General features: G+C 40.5%; 1 protein-coding gene, 1 long non-coding RNA gene and 1 pseudogene across 2 annotated transcripts in view; 1 reads left to right on the forward strand and 2 right to left on the reverse strand.

The window, feature by feature from the left end:
- Positions 1-21255, forward strand: part of LOC145457575 (transient receptor potential cation channel subfamily V member 6-like) — a 343103-nt gene that overhangs the window by 19169 nt on the left and 302679 nt on the right. The window lies entirely within an intron of this gene.
- LOC145434406 (ferroptosis suppressor protein 1 pseudogene) lies at positions 4855-6487 on the reverse strand (annotated as a pseudogene).
- LOC145434407 (uncharacterized) lies at positions 13707-15493 on the reverse strand. Its single transcript, XR_013913380.1, has 2 exons — positions 15371-15493; positions 13707-14840 (listed from the first exon to the last, which is right to left on the reverse strand). It is a non-coding gene; the product is annotated as an uncharacterized LOC145434407 (long non-coding RNA).

Genomic DNA, 21255 nt, shown 5'->3' on the forward strand with positions numbered 1-21255 from the left:
GTTTTGCACCTCGAAGAAGCTGTTCGAATATTGAATAGTTCCCTTGTATTGCAAATTTTTTAAACAAGTATTTTCTTTTCAACAGTCTTGGATTGATCTTCAAATTCATCCAACTGGTGTCGACTCTTCGAAAAGACCCCCTGGTTCTACCGTGCCTGTGCTAACAGACAGTGTTGATAGTGACGTGAGGAGTCATCTGAACGGATTTTGTGCCGGTGCAGTCGTCTTTTGCGATAATACCTTTGCCTCAAAAACCCATGGAAACATGTGATTATGTAAGTCTATTTATTCATTTCATATATCACCATTGATTATGTAATGTGCTGGTTTTTGCAATCCTAATTTTCTCAATAACTATCTATATATGCGGTATGAGCTGAAGAGAGGCTTGATCTGTATACATTGAACAGAGGTGTTCTTGAATGTAAAGAGCTGGGGTAACTTGTATTTAAACTACTGCTTACTGAACTATACTTGGAACATCAAATTGAGATCATTTCCCATGTCGTGCTAATTCCAAATAATTTCGGAAATTAAATTTAATCAGGAAGGAAGGATTTTGAAAGATTGAGAACAATTACAATTACTGCAATGAAGGAAAAGTATTCAACACCTTCGATAAGATGTCACAAAGTTTTTTGTACTAAAGACAATCAATGTGTCCTTTGTCTGGTATATTTTCTTGTCTCAATTCAAAGCAGCTATAAAATCTTAGAATCGAAGTTATATGTAAAGCCTACCGTATGTCAATTATTGTAATGGAAATCCAAACCCATAGGAATAACGATTCTACTATATTTATTTTCGGATCTTGTTTGCAATCAATTACATTTTCAGCAAAACGAAGTTGATGAAGTCAACTGTCTTCTTCTTCAAGCCAAATTGAGAGACAAGCTAATACAATCCAAGACCCAAGCGCATGTCTTATTGAAACAGGTATCGTAATCTTTCTGTTTGTGGACCATACAAATTTACATAGACGTTCTGCTATAAATTTCATTCTGATTTACAGTTCTGCATTCTCACTGTGGCCTGTGAGTCTGAATGTCAATGTAAATGTCAAAATGGCCGAATTGAAAAAAACGCAGACCTAATTCAAGATATTTTTATTAGTCGTTATGCGAATTTTAGTCCTTCTCAGTGATAGGATTTCACATGTACCCGAGCGCCTTTCCTGCGCTTGTGTAACCTGCATGTGTGAAATATTTATATTTATTTCTGCATAGAATTTAGAATTTTCATTGACATATTCAAAACTTTGGAATTTAATCACATTTTCAAGGAGCGCAACTTGGAGTCGACCAGTAGAAAAGAAGCAAACACCATGGCACGCCACGAATCAGAGATTGACCGATCCTGGATCGCAACTGATGCCAAGAATATAAAACTGCTTCAGTGAAAATGGAGTATTCAGAAACATTGTTGACGTTTTGAGCTACTATGCATTGGATTGTCATACCCTGAAGGAGTGGTTCTCAAACAGGAGGAAGCATTTGAAGGGGCGTGAAGCCGCTGTCAACTAAAATCTTTTTCGCACATGGCAGCTTCCACTTATGTGTATGGTCAGAATTTAATATTTGAATATTCTCTCATCAACAACTATTACCGTCACTGCCATCCAACTATCAGTTGGGATTTCTAGCGTTCTGGTTGCTTTTTTTAATTTCATGATACGACGATAAGGGGTGTGTGAAATTTTTTTTCTATCATAACGGGGCGTGTCCAAAAATGCGCCCTAATGACTTCCAGATTTCATATTTTGCTGCAGACTGGTAAATAACAACAAAATCTTTTCTGTAAATCTGCAAAATTTGTATTGACTCCAAGAAACGATTTCTTTCTTATTTAAACAAAAGTGATTGGCATTAACCTGATATAAATACTTGTAATGCAAGCCCAAGAATATTTTTGATGCCTGGTTAGCAGGCCCAATTTCATTAAGAGTAAAAAAATACTTTGTTACTTGTTTATCGTGGTAGTGGTAGTGAAACTGATACATTCATTGTTTGTTTATTTACAATAAAATTAGAAATTTACAAGCCATAATTTGATCAATTTTAAATAAGTTTTATTGATTTGTGTTGATCATGTTTTCCGTTAACGGACGTAACCAATGAATTTGACTCAATGCCATTGTCACGAAAGTTAAAGATACTAAATGATATTTTGTTATCACTATCCCTAATTCCCTATGCATTCATTTTCATGATTGAACGAGTTGCATGATATTTGTAGTGAGTTGGCTCTTGATCATTTGTGATGTTCGTGATTTCATGGACTATTCCGGAAACGGTTTCAACTGCTGATCTGAATTTATGAAACCCTGTCACAGCAGCTATTGGAAATTTCAATGTTTGCACGTATTTAATCACCCAGGTTGGGTATTATAAGCGTCATCTATTCATGAATCAATAAAATCTGATTTTATTTTGAGCCCTGCGTTCCGGTGACTAGTCAACCAGCCACTTTGAGGCTGAACACTTTTTAAGTAAACACTTTTAATTTAAACACTTCGCAACACTTCTAGGCGTTCAATTTTTGGATCACGTTTCGTGTTCAATTTTCCGGGTTGAGCAACACTTCAGAATTTACAGTGCACACCGCGAGCTTGTGGTACAATGAATAGATCACTATAAAATGAAGCGATTACAAAACCGTTATTACGAAACTATCGGTGCAACCAATTGCTGAACATATTTTTTTCAATGATAAATATAGGCCAACATGGCCAGGTAAGCAGGGCATGGTATGGTATGGTATGGAACGAGAATTTTCCATACTCCATACTTGCCTTACTCTCTCCATACCATACTTGCAATTTTCCATACCATACCAACATTGTTCCATACCATACTTTCCATACATTCCATACTTTCAAATACTTCAATATCATAAGTATAGTACCTTTTATAGCACCTATATTATTGATATTTCAGATGTCATTATTGCTTAAACTAGCGAATCTAATGCGAATCTAAGTACTGGTAATAGTTTTACAGAGTCTGTTTTGGTGAGGTTTAGTTCACGGTGGTGAGGTGCCGTGTACGTCTACTCTACAGCTTCCGCGAGCAAAATGAGATAGTGAGCAGATTGTTATCTAGTACTGTCCATAAAAGGGACTGGCAACCTACGGCCGGCGGGCCGGATGCGGCCTGAAACAAGATTTTTTCCGGCCCGCGGACAGTTTCCCGTCTTACATAATCACTTGCCTAAACGTCAAATTTTAGTGACTGTATGTTATTATATAGGTGTGCGCACTGTGCAGCGTGCGATAGTGGAGGTTAGGCGTAAGTTCGTCGAAGCGAGAAGACTTGCATTATCGGCATTTACGATGTGCTGAACCATAATGAATTTATTCTTGGTAAATTTTTGGTACCGGGCTTATCAAACGCTTTGAAATCTTAATTAAGGATTGCACCGTGAGTTATTTGATCAAAAAGAAGCAGACACAGCGGTGCCTGTATGACAATGCTATTCTCAAATCAACCTTGTAGTCATTATCGGCGAGAAATGACTTTGAAGTGACATTGCTGTCGATAAAATACATTGATTAAATACGATTTATTCCTTGTATACATGGGCGAATAATTTATCCATTCAGCATTCCGGCCCGCCAAGTACCTAATTTTCCTATTTCCGGCCCGCCGACTGGAGAAGTTGCCAGCCCCTGCTCCATGCATATCATCTCATTTCCGGTACATTGGCATGAGGCACATGCAAGTTTGAAGTAAATACTCGCAAAATAATTTATAGTATAGGCGCACCCATAAAATATCTCAGCTGCAGGCAATCTGCAGCGATCTGCATGATTGTTAGTACAGTAACTGGTCGGGGTTAGCGTGGCGAGAATTCCAAACTTACATCTACCCCACTCCCTGATCTATAATCCTAATGCGAGATCGAGCATTTAGTTCGTTGCATCATGATTGCTTGTAAGCTGTCGTCACTCAAGGAATGAGGTAGTTGGAGTAGCCTACATTACCAATTATTGCGTCACATGACAGACTCTACTCGGAGACGTCGTGTCTCTCTCAACTCGAGAGAATATCGGATCAACTTTACTGCTGTCATTATTACAGCACAAAACCATGTCATTCCAAGTGCTCCTAAAACCGTTGCACAAGCGTGTATTTGTTCCTTTCCTACACAGCTTTCAATAGTTCACGTTCACACATAACAAAAGCGATCGACGATCGTATTCCGTGAACAACGAACAAAGTACGCTTCATGAAGCTTGCACAGGTCACGATAAAATGTATGAAGCACCAATGTATGGAAGTATGGAAATGTCGTTCCATACCATAGATTAAAATCTTCCATTCCATACCATACTTGCATTGTTCCATATTCCATACCAAAATATCGATCCATACCATACCATACTTCCATACCATACCATACCATACCATGCCCTGCAGGTAAGTGCAGTAGCGCTTATTTATATTTTCATTTTCACTCGATTGCTGGTATCCAATATTTCTCTCGAGGATGGTTAACACATAGTTACTATCAAAGTAGTAAAGCCATATAAATATTGTAAATGCATGCGCTAGAGTAGAAAATTCAGAAAGGTAGCAGCGGGAAAGTTTAAACTCTAATACGAGCACGAAAGTAGCTGTGTTTTTTCAGTCCATAGCATGGTTTGGGCCCACCAACAGGACTATTATTGTCTGGTGCAGTGGTGTAATAGAGTTTTGTGATCAAGACATATGGGGCGTATTACTACAGCTCCATTTCGATACGAGAAGAAGCTACTATAGTAGGTCGCGAATCAAATAAAACGTCAGTGCTACATAGCGTAAAACAGCTTATATCCTCCGAAAATTGCGGCGCCATATTGCTTGTTTTCGTCCCAGTCATAGTACATCAATAAAAGCAGTACTACACTGCAACAGTGGCCCACAACTTTTATACTAGTTTGACAGAATTTTTGATAATTCAATCTAACCCGACCGAAGCAGTTACGATACATACCGCAAATATCGCTATCTATAATGTTATACATGCATAACTAAAAGAGAACGCGTGATGCAATATCTGCCCATCGGAACATCCCTCTACTTAGGTGGCTTTTGGCCCATGCTACTCCATGTTTTACTTGTGAATAGATTTTGCGATTTCAATTGTTTTGTTAATGTCTGTCCGAGATTCATGAAGGGCAATTGACCGACTCCGCCGTTCCGTCCTACAGGAATAAGCATGAGGGTGCTGGTCGCAGGCTTGTAAGCGTGCAATTTGCCCCCTTTCATGGAGGCTGCGATGTTCTTAGCCACGATGTCCCTATGTCCCTCCGCAGCTAACACCATTTTCTCTTCATCTATGTCTACTATGTCACCGATAGCGAAGATATTCTCGGCACCTTCCACTCGCATGAAATTGTCGACTGTTATCAAGCCATTGTCTTTCACCGCACTTCCGAGAGCGTTCTTGAAGGCAGCTGTATTTGGCCTACCACCGGTGCAGCGAATCACCATGTCGCATTTGATTTCCTTGCCACTCGTTGTTTTCACTACTTGGTCTTTGACGCATTTGTTCAACTCAAGATCTTGGAGGTTACTTACTCTTTCGTTAAGCATCAGCTCGATGCCCTTGCTCAACATTAACTTTTTGAGTGACTTCTGCACTTTCGAATTCACCCTGGCGGAGGCCAAGGTATCATTCGCGTGGATGAGAATTATTTTCTTGTCCGGGTAATCAGTCTTCAATTCGCCAGCCATTTCCACTCCGACCGGTCCGCCTCCCACACAAACGATAGTTTGGGATTCTTGAATGGTACTGTTGAGGTTCTTGTAATGTTTCTTGGTCTCTTCCTGAGTAGATTGTGGGTATTCTGGTGACAGTTGAGCTGGAAACGAACCGCTTACGCCAGTGGCAAGTACCAAATGATAATACGTAATTTCTTGGCCATTGTCCAGCGTCACCGAGTTTCTCTCTCTGTTAATTTGCGTCACTCTGCCTTGGATAAAGTTCTCCCCGAATGTATGTCTCAGTGGGATCATGAGACTCGGGACGAAGTCCGGCTCCACCGCTGCCCTTAGCGCCCCCACCGCATGGAACATGAAGTCGTAGGGGTTGATAATTTTCACGTTTTCGGTGCTAAGAAGCTTCCGGCCGAGTGTGGCACCACCGTATCCCGCACCCACAATGACAATGCTGGCATTTTCTGAACGGTGAATATTTGATGCTCCGTTACCCATGTCTTGTTAATTAAAAAATAGTTCCTCTAATGCTAGAATCTATAATTCACGACCAGATTAATGTATGTTACATATTACTACAACCGACATTACAGTGATATTTCTTTGCAATTTACAAACTACTCAATGCTCATACGATCATACCAACACTGGAAATAAAATCGATACTCATTAAAATGTTTCAAAACCACGTTATCACACTAGCTATACATTGAAGCGATATGTGGCAGGGTCTCAAACATATTCATAAAACGAACTGGACAGCACAAAGACCCTAAAATAAACGATGACTATAAAATAATATCGTTGCTCCAAACATTTCAGACCATCGAAGCAACGATGGTGTTGTACCATTTTAATACTGCGTATCAGCACTAAAATCTAATCCGGTCGATTGCATAAGAAATTTGGCAATCCCACTTCTATTGATCCATTCCAGCGTTAGTTTCCGAAGCACTTGACATATGAGATCAATATAGACCAGGAACGGTGAACTAACCCCGTCACTGGTTGTCTAACTGCTATTACATTTAAAACTATAACTCCTCAGTACCTGAAAGCATATCAGCATTCGAGTCTCCGTAATTATAGTCTATTGACTATATATATATAGCTAGGCTTACCATACGTCCTCTTTTAAGAGGATTTGTCCTCTTTTTTGACTTTTTTGAAAGTGTCCTCGGAGGACGCCCTTTTGTCCTCTTTTTTGAGATTTTGTCCTCTTTTTTGAAATTTTAGGTAAGATTTAGAGGAAATTGTGAGATATATACCGCAAATTAGCGCAGAATTGAAGCTCCGGCGGGTATTTCGGAGGGAAAAGTGGTGATTCCAGCTCTGAGCGAAAAGAAGCCCTTTTTTTTTTTTTTTAGTCAACCACCTAGCAATGTGGAGTGAAAAACGTGTTTCTGAGCTCTGAGCGGAAGTGATGACCTTTTTTTTTTTTTTTTTTTTTTTTTTTAGTCAACCGACCGCAAACTGGGATAAATTCACCGGATTTTGAGAATTCTACTCCGGTTTTGTATCTTGCAAATTTCTGAAAAAGTGTCCTCTTTTTTCATTTCCGAAATATGGTAAGCCTACCATAACGGAACCCCCCACCCTTTCAAGAAAACCATGGATGGCATGCCGTCATATCGCCTGTATGGGCAGTACGCCGTTGGCCTATTATATGTCTTAGATATCTCGTTATTCTACTACATGTTGGCATATTACTAATTGTAATTGGGTATATTTGCTGTAACGATAGCGTACCATCATTGTTTAGAAGTACCAAGCCATGCGTGTGATCCTGATGTAAGCCGTGCTCTTGGTCTGCTGTTGTTCATATTTAATTGTCATATTTAGTAATTGTTTACCTTTCTACAGGCATAATTAGTAATTAAGATCAATGATGTTAGTCTAGGATTGTTGCCGGAATAAATTGGTAAGATTTGCATTGTTAGATAGGACGCAGTAGGCTAGTATTGATTCTGTTTTGTGTAACTTTTAGTTCACCGTATCACTTCCGTATTTCCACTGCAAAAAGAATATTCATGCGCCTTGGCTTTAGTCAACGAATATATTGGAGGATATACAAGTGTGGATTTGGTTGTGGTACGCGTTGACTACCGGGAGCCTTGCTACGTATTTCGAGTTGATCTTGAAGACCCGTGATATTTGCTATCATCATTTTAAGTGGTTTATAATACATATGTATTGTCATTTCTAAGTCATATGTTATAGTGTGATTTAAACAACAATAGCTAAATCACTCAATTTATATATTTAAAAGCTCACTGGTGATAATCTGACGAATATTGGCAAATGCTGCTATTCGATCTATTTTTAGAACAGGCTCGCGGGCCACTCATCTGGTCCTCGCGGGCTACCTGGGGCCCGCGGGCATCAGGTTGGTGACTCCTGACGTAGAGTAAACACATAATGACAGATGAACTAACGCTGGCCGGGTTTATTTTGTTTTTGTTTTTAGGGGTATGATTGGGGTAAATTTGTGGATAACGTATCAAATTTTTCACGTAGGCTAATTACTGTAGAGAAATGTGAATGAAAGGGAGGCTGCGTCGATAAAGTTCAACAGTGAACGATTCCGTGCCATAAATTCCGCAAATAGTTAAGAAGCTATTACGAGTGACCTCGACACCAAAGAACGGTAGGCTATAGCTGCAGCTAAAATGCAACGTGACATTTTGTAAAACGCTTTGCGCTGCAGTCCGAACGGACGGTGGCTTTCTGAAGATGAGGGACTTATTCGCGCTCTCAGTGCGACCACGGAGCGCAGTGCCTTGCAAACGAAACCGAATCTATTCCATGACACATTTGGTCGGTTATTAGATGCAACGCATTCGATAGTTTGGCGTTTATTACTCAAACTTGGGTAACGCAGTGATTTGCTATCCAAGTTCAAAGAATTATACTCTGAACTCGTTTCTAATACTCCGACGATCTCAGATAAATTGTCATTATGACACATTTCAAATATTTAATATTCCTAATTTTGTAAATCCGGACATCACGCAGGTAGACATGGGGTAATCGCGATTAGTAATCGTAATCGATTACGACGATTACAGCATTTTCAAGTAATCGTAATCGCAATCGATTACATTCGAAAAAAATCCGAAGTAATCGTAATCGTAATTGACTACTTCACATATCTAATCGATTTTTTTGTGAATGAACGATTACTTTTTATTTGTATAAGGACAATGACATAAACTGAACATTCATGAGCAAGGACGAGATATTATACCAGGTTAGTGATAGCACATAGTCTGATTTTCAAACGCCACTGCTTCATATTACGTCCGACAAGATAGCGTAATGGTGAAGCGCCCGGCTTCTCGATCGGTGGGTCGCGGATTCGATCCCCGGTCGGGTCAGACCAAAGACCTGATTAGTAATATGACCTCGACGTCTTAAGCTAGCTTAGCCGGTCTAATGTCAAATGTTTTATTACCCAATATTAAGAAAACAAATTGTATATCCGTCTTGACCTTAATTGTACGTTATCGCTGGTAGACTGGAGATTGTCCGCGACTGTTAGCTTTGTCAGTGGCCCGTGAGTTTGCATTCTTCAACAACGTATTGGACCGGCTAATCTTTTTTTGTTGATATGTGGCAACAATCCATCTTGGTACCGTAAAAAAAAATCCCTTTTCGTGTGTTTGCGTCGTTGTTTGGTTTGGTTTATTGAACACATACAACAGTGGTGTTTATCGCCTATTAAGGTCATGTACACCACGACAATGATATCAGTAATGTTCAGGGTCTTTGCTTTCGTATTCTTTCCGGATGACTTCCACACTCGCGCGCTCCCAACTTCAGTCTCTCTCTCTTTCATGCATCCGGAGTCGTTCTTTACTGCCGTCTTGTTACTGGCGCGGCTCACCATCATACTGGGCTTTTAGAGACACTGCTATAGCAGTGAGGTTAGCGATGAGGAGCCCAGATAAACCTCCGACACATGTTGGCCCGAACCGAGATTCGAACCACTGCCATTGGTGTCGTGACGCTGGCGCTTAACCAACTGCGCCACTCGCGTTGTAGTACAGACGCTAACCTTTATTTGTCAAATTGCAATCGAAAAATCATATCCATTTCAAATGTACTCTCTGAGATGAAATGATGGAGTTGAAGTCCGCAGTTGTGTGACTAGGTTAAGATAAAATCTTACGGTGCTTGAAAGGCCATAAATGTTTGCCAATTGATTCAGTTACAAATCGTTATCTAGTATCCAATGTACACCATCTGGAATAATCCCCCCCCCCCGAATTCTTCCCTATAGTTGTCTTTGTGTAGCGGTTTACTGTGCGTGCCAACTAATTATGCGTAGACCAAGGTGAATATTAACTATGTCATTTGTCGAAGCATCGCAGTGTGTGGATTCGAAATCTTTGATCCAGTGGGGTTTGTCTGTTCGTCGTACTGTGCAACACCATTTACTTATTTACGTATCTATAATAGGCTTACCATATTTTGGAAATCTAAAAAGAGGACACTTTTTCAGAAATTTGAGACTTGCAAAACCGGAGTAGAATTCTCAAAAATCGGTGAATTTTTCCCACTTTGTGATCGGTTGACTAAAAAAAATAAAAAAATAAAAAAAGGTCAACTTTTCGCTCAGAGCTCAAATCACCGTTTGTCACTCTGAAATACCCGCCGGAGCGTCACTTCTGTGCTAATTTGCGGCATATCACTCGCATTTTGCTCTAAATGTAACCTCAATTTTCAAAAAAGAGGACAAAATCTCAAAAAAGAGGACAAAAGGACGTCCTCCGAGGACATTTTCAAAAAAGTCAAAAAAGAGGACAAATCCTCTTAAAAGAGGACGTATGGTAACCCTAATCTATAACCAATTGCAATAATGACGAAGACATCCCTCGTCACAGATGCTTGAAATTACGGGAATGAATTTCTCAAGCCCTGTGTCGACCATAGACATATATATACTTCCTTGTGTCTTGGATCAAAAGATATGTTTATTTGTCCAGGATTTGTGGCCGCAGAATCAAGGAAGGCGCTTTTCTGATGGTAACATTTGGCTTTTCATATTGTGACGTCATATGGTAGCTTGCTACTACGCCACGTTGTTAAGAATTTATTCGCGGCAAATTGGTATTCTGGCTACACCCTACACCAGGAATGCGAACCGAACATTCTGACCTTGTACAGTGTACTGTACGTACACGAGTTGTTCTGTGCATGGTTCCATGATCGATCCTCGTCGATTCTTTCTTGCTGCGAATGGTTTTTCTCTTTCAGTGTCGGATGTCAAGTGCGCCGTTGTGAGTGAGTGAGCGAGTGTTTGTCAGTATTACGTTGCACCATTTAAAAATATATATTGCAATGAACACTTGTGGGACGTGTTATGTACGACGTACGTGTATGATTCTATGTAGATAATGAAATAAGCGGGTTCAAAGATGTGTTTCAATCACCCATCAACAGGCCGTGTTATTTTTGGCATATGCCAAAACTGCCAAAAATAGCTTATTTTTGGCATTTTTCGATTTTTAGTTTTGGCAGTTTTGGCATCGACCTCTAAATAGATAGTTTCAGCCTCGAATTAGTCACAAAAAGGCTTTATTTGGGCTAGTTTGTCAAAAGACACCACAACATGACAGCATCCACGTATAATCATTGTCAAGAAACAATAAGAAGAAAAAACCTAACGATTTCATAGATTAATAATATCAAACGAAACCACAAAATGTGCAGTATCCATCGGAATCGGTGCCAATAAGCAAAAAAAAGGAAAGAAAAGCCAAACAAACACGCTCAACAGCTGATTTAACCTGTTGAATAGACTTAAATCGTTTGCACTGTAACAGTGCTTCGAGACTCAGGTAAGCTAAGTTTCTCCTAAATTCATTTCTCTCCCAGCGAATCTGGCTAATATAGACTTTAACAGTAGTCGTTGAGGGAAAGAATGTTGCCAGTCATTCAAAAAAAAGGTTTTCATAGCTTCAAAATCTTTGGAGGGCCGAACCGGCTTCCATGCATCATGAAAAAAGATCACTTCGCCAGTGCCATCGATCTCATCGCGGAAAGAATTTTCCAGGAGTTTACTGCGTTGTCTCTCTCTCTTATTTAGTAGTCCGACTATCATTTCTCCTTCAGTCTCTACCGATATATTTTGAGAGGACTTTTATCACTTCAGGTGGCTCGCCAACCAACCAACTCGCATGGAAGAGTCCTGGGAAGGTTAGCTTGTTTAAAGAACATTGACGCAACAAGACTGTCATGTCAGGCAAAACGAGACTATGCAGCTCATAAATAGCCAGACAGTTTGTTGCGTCACAATGCAAAAATCGTGGTTGATTTTGGGGGTTCCAGTTCCATGAGCAGAATATAATTAATATTTTAATAATCGGCACTGCGGCAGCTTCTCATTGATACCCGTTTTATCAAATTTAGCGCTCGACAAGCCGGTAAAAACTGGTCGTCAATTTGCCTTTGGACAAATGGAAAGTATGACGTGATGAAAATGCAGTCAGCCGTCCAATCTCGCTGTGCCCACACCATTTAGGACACTATACATTCACCCCTAATGGGTGGGCTGGACCCAGATTAAGAAACCTGCCTGTCACAAACGTTCTTCTCGCTTTTAACGCGGTCCTGTTAACACAACACCATGAACGAAATACACTATTTGGTAGGCCGTGTTATTTTTGGCATATGCCAAAAATTGCTTATTTTTGGCATTTTAAAATTTTTATTTTTGGCAGTTTTGGCATATAGCTCCTGAAATGCCAAAAATAACACGGCCTGCCCATCAATCATCCACCACGAGACTGCGATACAATGAAAGATGAGAAGGCGTCGAAACGATTTGGAGCAGTGTTCGAAATCAGACATCAACATGGCCTAGATCAGTGGTCGGGAACCTTTTTCGTCCGAAGAGCCATATTGACCTTATATTTTCCATTTGAACTCCAAAAGAGCCAGACATATCTATTACGTCACACTTGAAAAATCGTGACGTCGTGGTAGCGCACTCCTACTAATCATGCTGGATGCCTTTATTTGAGTTTGTTTGTGGTATTCATGGTGTTTGTCGACTACTATGGTCATTTACACCATGCCGATATTGTTCATTATTTTCCGTAACTGCTGACTTAGCACGGCCCACCTCTAGGCTTTTGTAAGACACCGCTTACGCGGACGAGGTGGCGAGGAGGAGCCTAGGTAAACCCCCGACACTTCAATATCGGAATTCTGAAGTCGACTTCGGTTGGACTCGAACCCGCACCTATTGGTGTTGCACCCACTGCGCTATCTCGACACACCTTTATTTGAGTAATGAGTATGCAAACTTGAGTTATATCGATCTTTTGCAAGTCATATATTTTTAATTTTATTGCACTGAGAGGCATATGATATTTTTCGAAGCATAAGACCATTACCATTTAGATTTCCAACAGACGTGGACAACAGTAAAAGTATGAAACTCTTTTTGCACGGTTTTATAGTTAATGCGTCTTTTGGTGTTGCATGGAATTCCTGATGACTATGAGTCCGGTCGATAATTATTATTGAGGTTAAGCTTCATACGAAATTTGAGACTTTCTTCAGTCATTAGATCGTAGGTTCGTCTTGATGATGCTAATCTTAAATGCGAGGACCCATATGATTCGCAGGTGGAGCCAAACATGGCCACAATGCAGAAGTGTGCATGCCTCCTCTTTACATCGGGTGTCTGATTCCATAGACTACTCCAAGTTGCTTCGACATCTTCCCGTCTTTTCATTGTACCGGTATCGCATTTTTGTGGTGCATTGAACTGGTAAAAATTGCTAATAAACCAATGATGATGACACACCCACCGTGGGGGAAATTAGGGTTATGGGAGGGGGGATACTAGGGTTGGGGATATTAAATAGAGTCTATCATTTGCTAATTTATCAGTTTAATATTGCAATTTTTACACAGCCTGGTTAAAATCCAGCCCAAAGGACGCTCATCACTGCAGATAACACATGAAACCAACCCAAAATACCAACGAGCGCCGTTGGCCAAGGCTTTTTTCGTCATATTTTATTATATAATATCAATGCAGTAGCAGATCGGATGAATACCACACGAAACAAGAAGGTTATATTACAAACGTCATTTGCCAATTGCAGAATTAGATCAACAAATGAGCAAAAATCGGCCCCGGGAAAGCAAAGTCGCAAGGAATCGTACATGTGTAACGTGAATATGGTCAGACAAGTTTTCTACACTTTGTTTCACAATGCAAAATTTTACCAAGGCTCTTACGATCAAAATATTCACTTGCACAAAGAGCAAATATTGACACAAGCGGCCCTAAGACAAGAATTTGAGATCTAATTGCCAGCCGGATCAAATCCCGTTGAAAGAGGACAGGAAAAAGGTCACAAGAATCCTAGAGCAATACATTCAGAGAGCAATACGCCCTAAATTAACAAGATCCAGGAAGTAAACACTTTACATCAGAAGACGATGATCGAAGTATGTTTGCAAAACAGTAAAAAGTTGGCGTAATATAATTCCGGCACGCCGCAAGAACAATAATACACTATGCAATTGCCTACGTCAAAGATTCTTCCCGATAGTTTACGCGTACCATTATCATTACCAGAGATATTCCAAAATGAAATGTCATCACTATACGGGAACCAATAACGGTGCGAGACCAGAATACCTTGCGAGAAGGCAGGAATTTTCCACAATCAAACTGCGCGGCTCTAACTCGTAATGCAGCCAGCAGAATCAAACGCAAAAATCACCGATTCGCTAGCTTCGCATAATAACATTAGCCAAATCCAAAATTTGCAGACAAAACTAGGCGGCATAAATTCAAAATTATCCAAAGAAAGCGATTGTCACACGACGGCGCGTTACGGGCCGGTAATGACAGTCGGAGATTGCAGACAAGTCTATGCAACGGAAAGAGTAACTTCGACTCCAAACAAAGAGCACCATCAATAGAGAGAGAAAAATTTGCCTTGTTCGCTCGGCGGAAATTGCGAGGATATATCCCGAAAAGGCGTGTCGCAATCATTTTCTATTAGGTCTCGGAACGTAGGTAATGCAATCACGATGCTTCGGTCGATTTACTAGGAGAACTTTTCGAATTCGCTTGGGGTCGAGCCTGATCGACTGACCTCTCCGGCGTGCCTGCGGAATAAGATAGGTGATGAATTGGCCGTGGATAGATTTGCTGCCGAAAGTTATGCAGAAGGAATGAATGGTACAGATTAATCTGGTGGGATCAGCGAACAATCGTTTGAGAAAAATGGCAATGGTATTCATTTCAGTGACAAACAGTAGAGTGTCAAATAATTCAGGTTAAGGCAGAGTCGGTTTTATTTGAACAGTGACATTCCATTCGAGCGACAATGTATATGATGTCCATACGAGTGACAAGTAATTCCAAGTCCAGATTGGATCAGATTAATTTCAGCGACAGTTCATTTGAGTGAACAAGTGTCAAGGAAGGTCAGTCCAGGTGGGATCAGATTAATTTTAGCGACAGTTTATTCGGGTGACAAATAATTCAAGTTAGGTTAATGCTAGGGCCAGATCAGGTTAGGGTTACTGTTCGTGGTTAGACTCTTCGATTCAAATACAAATTGCCAACGTCTCACTCTCACTCAAAACGAATACATTTCCTTCACTCAATAAACACACGGTCAAACTCGACATACCTTTCTGCGGCGTCATCTTTCTATTAAGGAGAGAATTGAAAAAGTTGGCCAGCACCCTCTCGCTTTCCTCCGGCTCCGGCTTTTCTGTCTTCATCTTGCCCACGGGCGTCGATGTCGCCAGCCCGCCGAAGGTTAATGCTAGGGCCAGATCAGGTTAGGGTTACTGTTCGTGGTTAGACTCTTCGATTCAAATACAAATTGCCAACGTCTCACTCTCACTCAAAACGAATACATTTCCTTCACTCAATAAACACACGGTCAAACTCGACATACCTTTCTGCGGCGTCATCTTTCTATTAAGGAGAGAATTGAAAAAGTTGGCCAGCACCCTCTCGCTTTCCTCCGGCTCCGGCTTTTCTGTCTTCATCTTGCCCACGGGCGTCGATGTCGCCAGCCCGCCGATCGTAGCCCGCCCGACTGGGGCGCCCTTACCTCTGCCCATGTCCAGCGCAGGCCTGTTGGGCACCGACATTCTCGGAGAGCTCGAGGCTAACGGCAAGCTGCCCATCGATGACTGGGACAGAGAGAGAGAGAGAGAAAATAGGAGAGTGCGACGACGCAACACCGCGACTCAATATAAACTCACCAGAGCTCTTGCCAGGAAAGCTTGCTCGTCTTCCGCAGCTTGTAACGTCTGGAACGGGAAATGCGGAAGGTGTCAAAGTAAATGTCGTCGTTAGTTATTTTGGAGATAAGCAAAATCTACTTCAGGTAGACGAAGAAACGACTAATCAGAAGTACTCGAGAGAGTAGATTGGAGAAGTAGATTGCAACAAAGCAAAGCGGGAGAGACAACGAGTTCGTACCCTAGTTTGTGCAGAGAGAAGGAGTTTGTGTACCATCTAAAATTGTAGCCTACATTGAGCTTAAGCAATCTCTTCGCCCCTATTGCTCCAACTTTCATGCCGGTGACGTCAAATTTTGTGATACGATTGTTGATATACAATGTTCTTTTCAATTCTCAACTAGTTGCTGACGATTACCCCTGACGAGTGTCAGCTGAATATATTTGGGTTCATTTCAATATCACTATACTTTTCAATTGTATGCTGAAGTTCTGTACCTCCAAGAAGCTCTTCAAATACCCGAGCGACTCGATGGATCGGGCTTCGAGTATCGTTCACCATAAAGTCACAAGAGTATGCATGATGAGGAAACCTCCAATAATACCTTTTACGCGACTACAAAGCAAATATTTCTACAGCAAATATAGATAATTTGGTATTATTTCAACAATAATTATTTCGTGGCACTTTGTGAAAACGCGTTGGGTTGTTATCTAGACCAGTGGTTCTCAACATTTTTCACCTCACGGACCGGTAAAATTTTTTAAAATGTCTGGCGGATCGGTGCACTTCGAAAATTTAAATGAAGCCAAAACGTAAAGTATGCAACCGTTTTTTGCAATTATATGGTGCTAGAGAGTAACATAATATGGTTTTGATCGTAATTAATTATCTTCATGATGGCATCCATGTGATTTTATGGTAGTCAGTCTGCTGACTCGAGATAAAATTGCCTTATCCAGATAAACGTGCTACCGCCGAGAGTCATTTACAGTCTTTCGAGCCGAAGGCCGTGGGTTTAACTGACCACGCCAACTCGAACCATGTCGAACCAAGCACCAAGACGAACCAAGCACCTTGCCGTGCTACCTTGCTCATAGCCCACCTTCCATCAGACGCATACGCTACTCAGGCAACTACGAATACAACGTGTGCCGCAGGAAAACACCTTGCAGCAACTATACCGGCCATCCGGAAAGCCAGGCCGCAAAAGTACGTCGTTAGCCCACCCCAAAAATGTTGGTCTTGGTCCCCCACAGGGCCACAGGGAGATAAGCCAAATTCCGGGGGATTCACCCCCAGACCGTACAGTTCGGTGGATGTTTTCACCCGTACTTGTGAGCACATTCATTCTAGTCGGTGCAAGCAGAGATTTTATGGAGCTTAATCGCGGCAATACCGAATATTATCGATCATTCATGACTGAATCGATTTTCTCGCTGCCGAATTTTTGGCACACCCTTCGGAGTTCCATGGTAGCCTATACTTCATTAGGGGTTGGTACGCCGTGGCGCGCCTGGCGCGGTAATGGCTATTTCTATAAATCATGCGTATATCTCGGAGAATGGCACCTAACAAGCAAGACATTTAGTGGCACTAAATCGCGCAAAGCGCGAAAACAACTTGAAAAATGTTGGAAAAAGTTTCAGCTCGACCCCTCTCCAATTGGGCGGTTTTGGGTGCCCAGTTACGGTCCTACACAAAATGATCGCGCAAACTGCGCTGTTTAGCGATGAGTCAGTTCGTACCTGTTCTGTACTTGTCGCTCGTCAAATAGCACGTCTTGAACTTTAAGTCAAATCGAACATGTTTCAAACCCTAATGATACCTCACGAACTTCTGAATTATTTTAAAATTTGATGTTTTATTTATTCTATCAATGGACAATAGGGCGGTTCAAAAATAACCTTTTTTCCTTAATCTTGCGGGTTACGTGATTAAATCGTTAGGTTGCCTTAAAAAACGACGCACACCAAATTTGAATTCATTCCAACCAATATTCGCGATTTTCGTAGAGTTTGAAAATTTTGAATTTGCCCAGAAACGCAAAAAAAAAATTTTTTCAAATTTTTCTGCCAACCCCATGAAATTGTTGGGCTGTCTTCAAACACTATGCAAAACAAATTTGACTCAATTCCAAGCCGTAGAAGTGGAGTTATTTCAGTTTTTATTTGATAATTCTGGGATTATCCTTGATCGGTGGATAATCCAAAAATTTACATCGAAAAACGGGAATAACTCCGCTTCTACGGCTTGGAATTGAGTCAAATTTGTTTTGCATAGTGTTTGAAGACAGCCCAACAATTTCATGGGGTTGGCAGAAAAATTTGAAAAAATTTTTTTTTTGCGTTTCTGGGCAAATTCAAAATTTTCAAACTCTACGAAAATCGCGAATATTGGTTGGAATGAATTCAAATTTGGTGTGCGTCGTTTTTTAAGGCAACCTAACGATGTAATCAAGTAACCCGTAAGATTAAGGAAAAAAGGTTATTTTTGAACCGCCCTAATGGACAAGCCTTCAACATTACATCTTGAAATTGAAGTATAAAATTGTAATATAGGCCTACCTCGCGGACCGGCCGGAATGTCGTCGCAGACCGGCGGTTGAGAACCACTGATCTAGACCTACTAAAATTTCTTACGTTGTGATACGACCAACCCAGGCTTCAAGTTATCCTCGGTGAGAAAAGAGCATCAAAACTATTGTGCTCGTTGTTAAATCACCTTAGTGGAAAGGATCGTCTCATTGTCAATGCTTTGGCCACCTCTTGCCAGGTTCCCATGCAAGCACTATTTTATATTCGGCAAAGCCGTAAAAAGCAGGTCACGAGTTTGTCTGCACAAACCAATGAAGTAGTGATAAACACCACTATCTTAGTATGTAGACAAAAGCAAACAATATGTATTTGAATAGGCTACTCCAAAAGTACAAGTACTTGATGCGGTTTGACTTACTTTTCTGGAAGGTGGTCGAACGATAACGCTGTCGTAGGCTTGCGCGGCCGATAGCTTCACAAAATTGTCGCTTATGATGCCTATCTTCTTTTCAGAGTCCCAACCGCTTGGCCTGCGAATGCATATTCAAGAGGGTCAAGAACAGTAGTGGCGTTGGTTAGCCTATCAATAGGCCTTCGTTAATGCATGCAAATTTAAATTGCTTGATCCACTGGAAAAATTCAATAATATTGTGACTACCTCATCAAAATTTTTTAGCAATCAAATTACAAACATTTGCAGCAGTGGCTATCATCGTTATTTTAAAATTCAAATCCTGCTACACACTGGGGGTTGAAATCCGAGTCTCAGTCCATATCCAGCTAGGTGACAGCTACTGATTAAATCCGCTGTCCAAATTCTACATTACTTATATCCCATGTTCAGTCAATTAAAATAAGGCCAAATCTTCAAATCCAGTCCAATTCCGTATGTCTGATACATAATGCTAGGCAGAGTCAAGTAGGCTACCATAGTGATAAGATTAGACATTGCGTAGGGCTGTAGACTGTTTGGTTCTAGCGATTTTTTTTGACATGTCAGAATAAGTCCAAATTTTGTCAAAATTGTAGCGTTAGGACAAAAATTGTCAAAATTGTTTACCGAGTCAAAATTTTTTTGATCCCTACATTTTCTGCTTATCGTAGATTTTGCATTGTCGGTGAACTTATCATTTGACATTTTACAGCTTGTAGCCTACTTCATGGCCTACCGATACCCGAGAATGTGGGAAAGTATTTTTCGTTGTACTACAACAAATTTTAATTATTTGTACCGCAATACGTGATGCAACTACTGGAATTCTTCATAGAGGCAGATTTCGTTAAAATAAAATTTGTCTGCTTTTAAGTAAAAATGCCAAACTATTCCTTAAGAACAGACAGTTTCAGCCAGAAATGAAGATAAGTAGTACAATTTTAACATTATTTGTGTTTATCCGTACACGCGAGGTCAAAACTAAGTTTTTTAGGTAAAAAAATAACAGAATTTTGATTTTTTAAGTCAAAATCTTACGTGTAAGGATGTTGCAAATAGGAAACATCAGACAGAAATATAAGCCTATCCTATTCGAAATTGGATGAATACGCTATTAGAACCAATTAAAATATCAACTTCCCCTCCTGGATGGTAATAAATTTCAGCGTAAATCGTGGTGAAATTGTGAAAAAAAGCACAGTACCCGAATGATAACTTCAACGTAAATCACCAAATATTAGAAACTGCCGAAAAGAACTTGCCAACCCCTAATTCAGGTCTAAGCTAACACATGAAAAATGGGAAATGTACATACACAAACACCGTGTCCTTATCTACGACGGATGCCGGCGTGGTAAAAGGGAATCCGTATAACTTGTGCAGCAGGTAGCTATGTAAAATTTCCGTGTTCTTATTGTCCTTGATCGAAGTATAAATAAGGGCGGCACCGTCTGTAACAGTAAACAGCAGTTTTACGACAAAAATTCAGGAAATTGTAATTAGCCTGATAGGTCGACGACGGCGTAGTGCAAGCGATCAAAACTAGAGTAGCCCACTCAATATCAGAATGTTGAGCCGATAGATAATACAAATTTTTTTCCATGAAGCTGACATTTTGTGCCGATATCAAACGTGACTTGTTTCAACTAGACCACTGGCGGTAATATGACAATTAGTCCCATATAGACTTCATATATTTAGAATCAAACTACAGCAGCTGAGTAAGAAACTAGTGCCTCCAGCCAAAAAAGATATGTCATTTGCAGCTCAAGAAATACAACTTTTCAACATTTACACCACAAACAGAAACAAGTGAGGCAGCACCTGACCTGTCGTCAGGGAGAGTGAATGAAAATTTTGAAACCTTCAATTGCAATAAGTATTTTCTAATGATGTTCATGAATGACAAGAATTTGAACATTTTGCTCCCAGAATCACACAATTTGTATATTTATTGTTCGAAAATATTGCGTGAAACGAGAGGTAAAGTACAGACGGGACAAGCCTCGCCATTGATAACGTAATTCATCGTAAATAGCTTAGTATTTATTATAACTAATAATAATCGAAACTAAATCTCGCACTGATACCGAAAATCTAAATACTGATCTAATTCTCGATGGCTCGCGTGTCGCATATGGCTCTTTTGGTATAAGATATGGCTTTTTGCCAAATATATATTTTTGTACTGAATTGATCGATAGTGCAGCAACTTGTTAGTAAATTTTCATCACGGCCAGAATACTTATTATCGTGGCATGTATAAACATGTGTTTGAGAGGTAAAGACAATGCCGTCTTCAGCTTCAGGGGCTCGGACCCCCTCTTTTCCAAATCCTCAAATTTAAGT

Source organism: Botryllus schlosseri, chromosome 2 (genome assembly GCF_051294905.1).
Source record: "Botryllus schlosseri isolate E-star chromosome 2, Bs_hap1, whole genome shotgun sequence".
Lineage (NCBI taxonomy): Eukaryota > Metazoa > Chordata > Ascidiacea > Stolidobranchia > Styelidae > Botryllus > Botryllus schlosseri.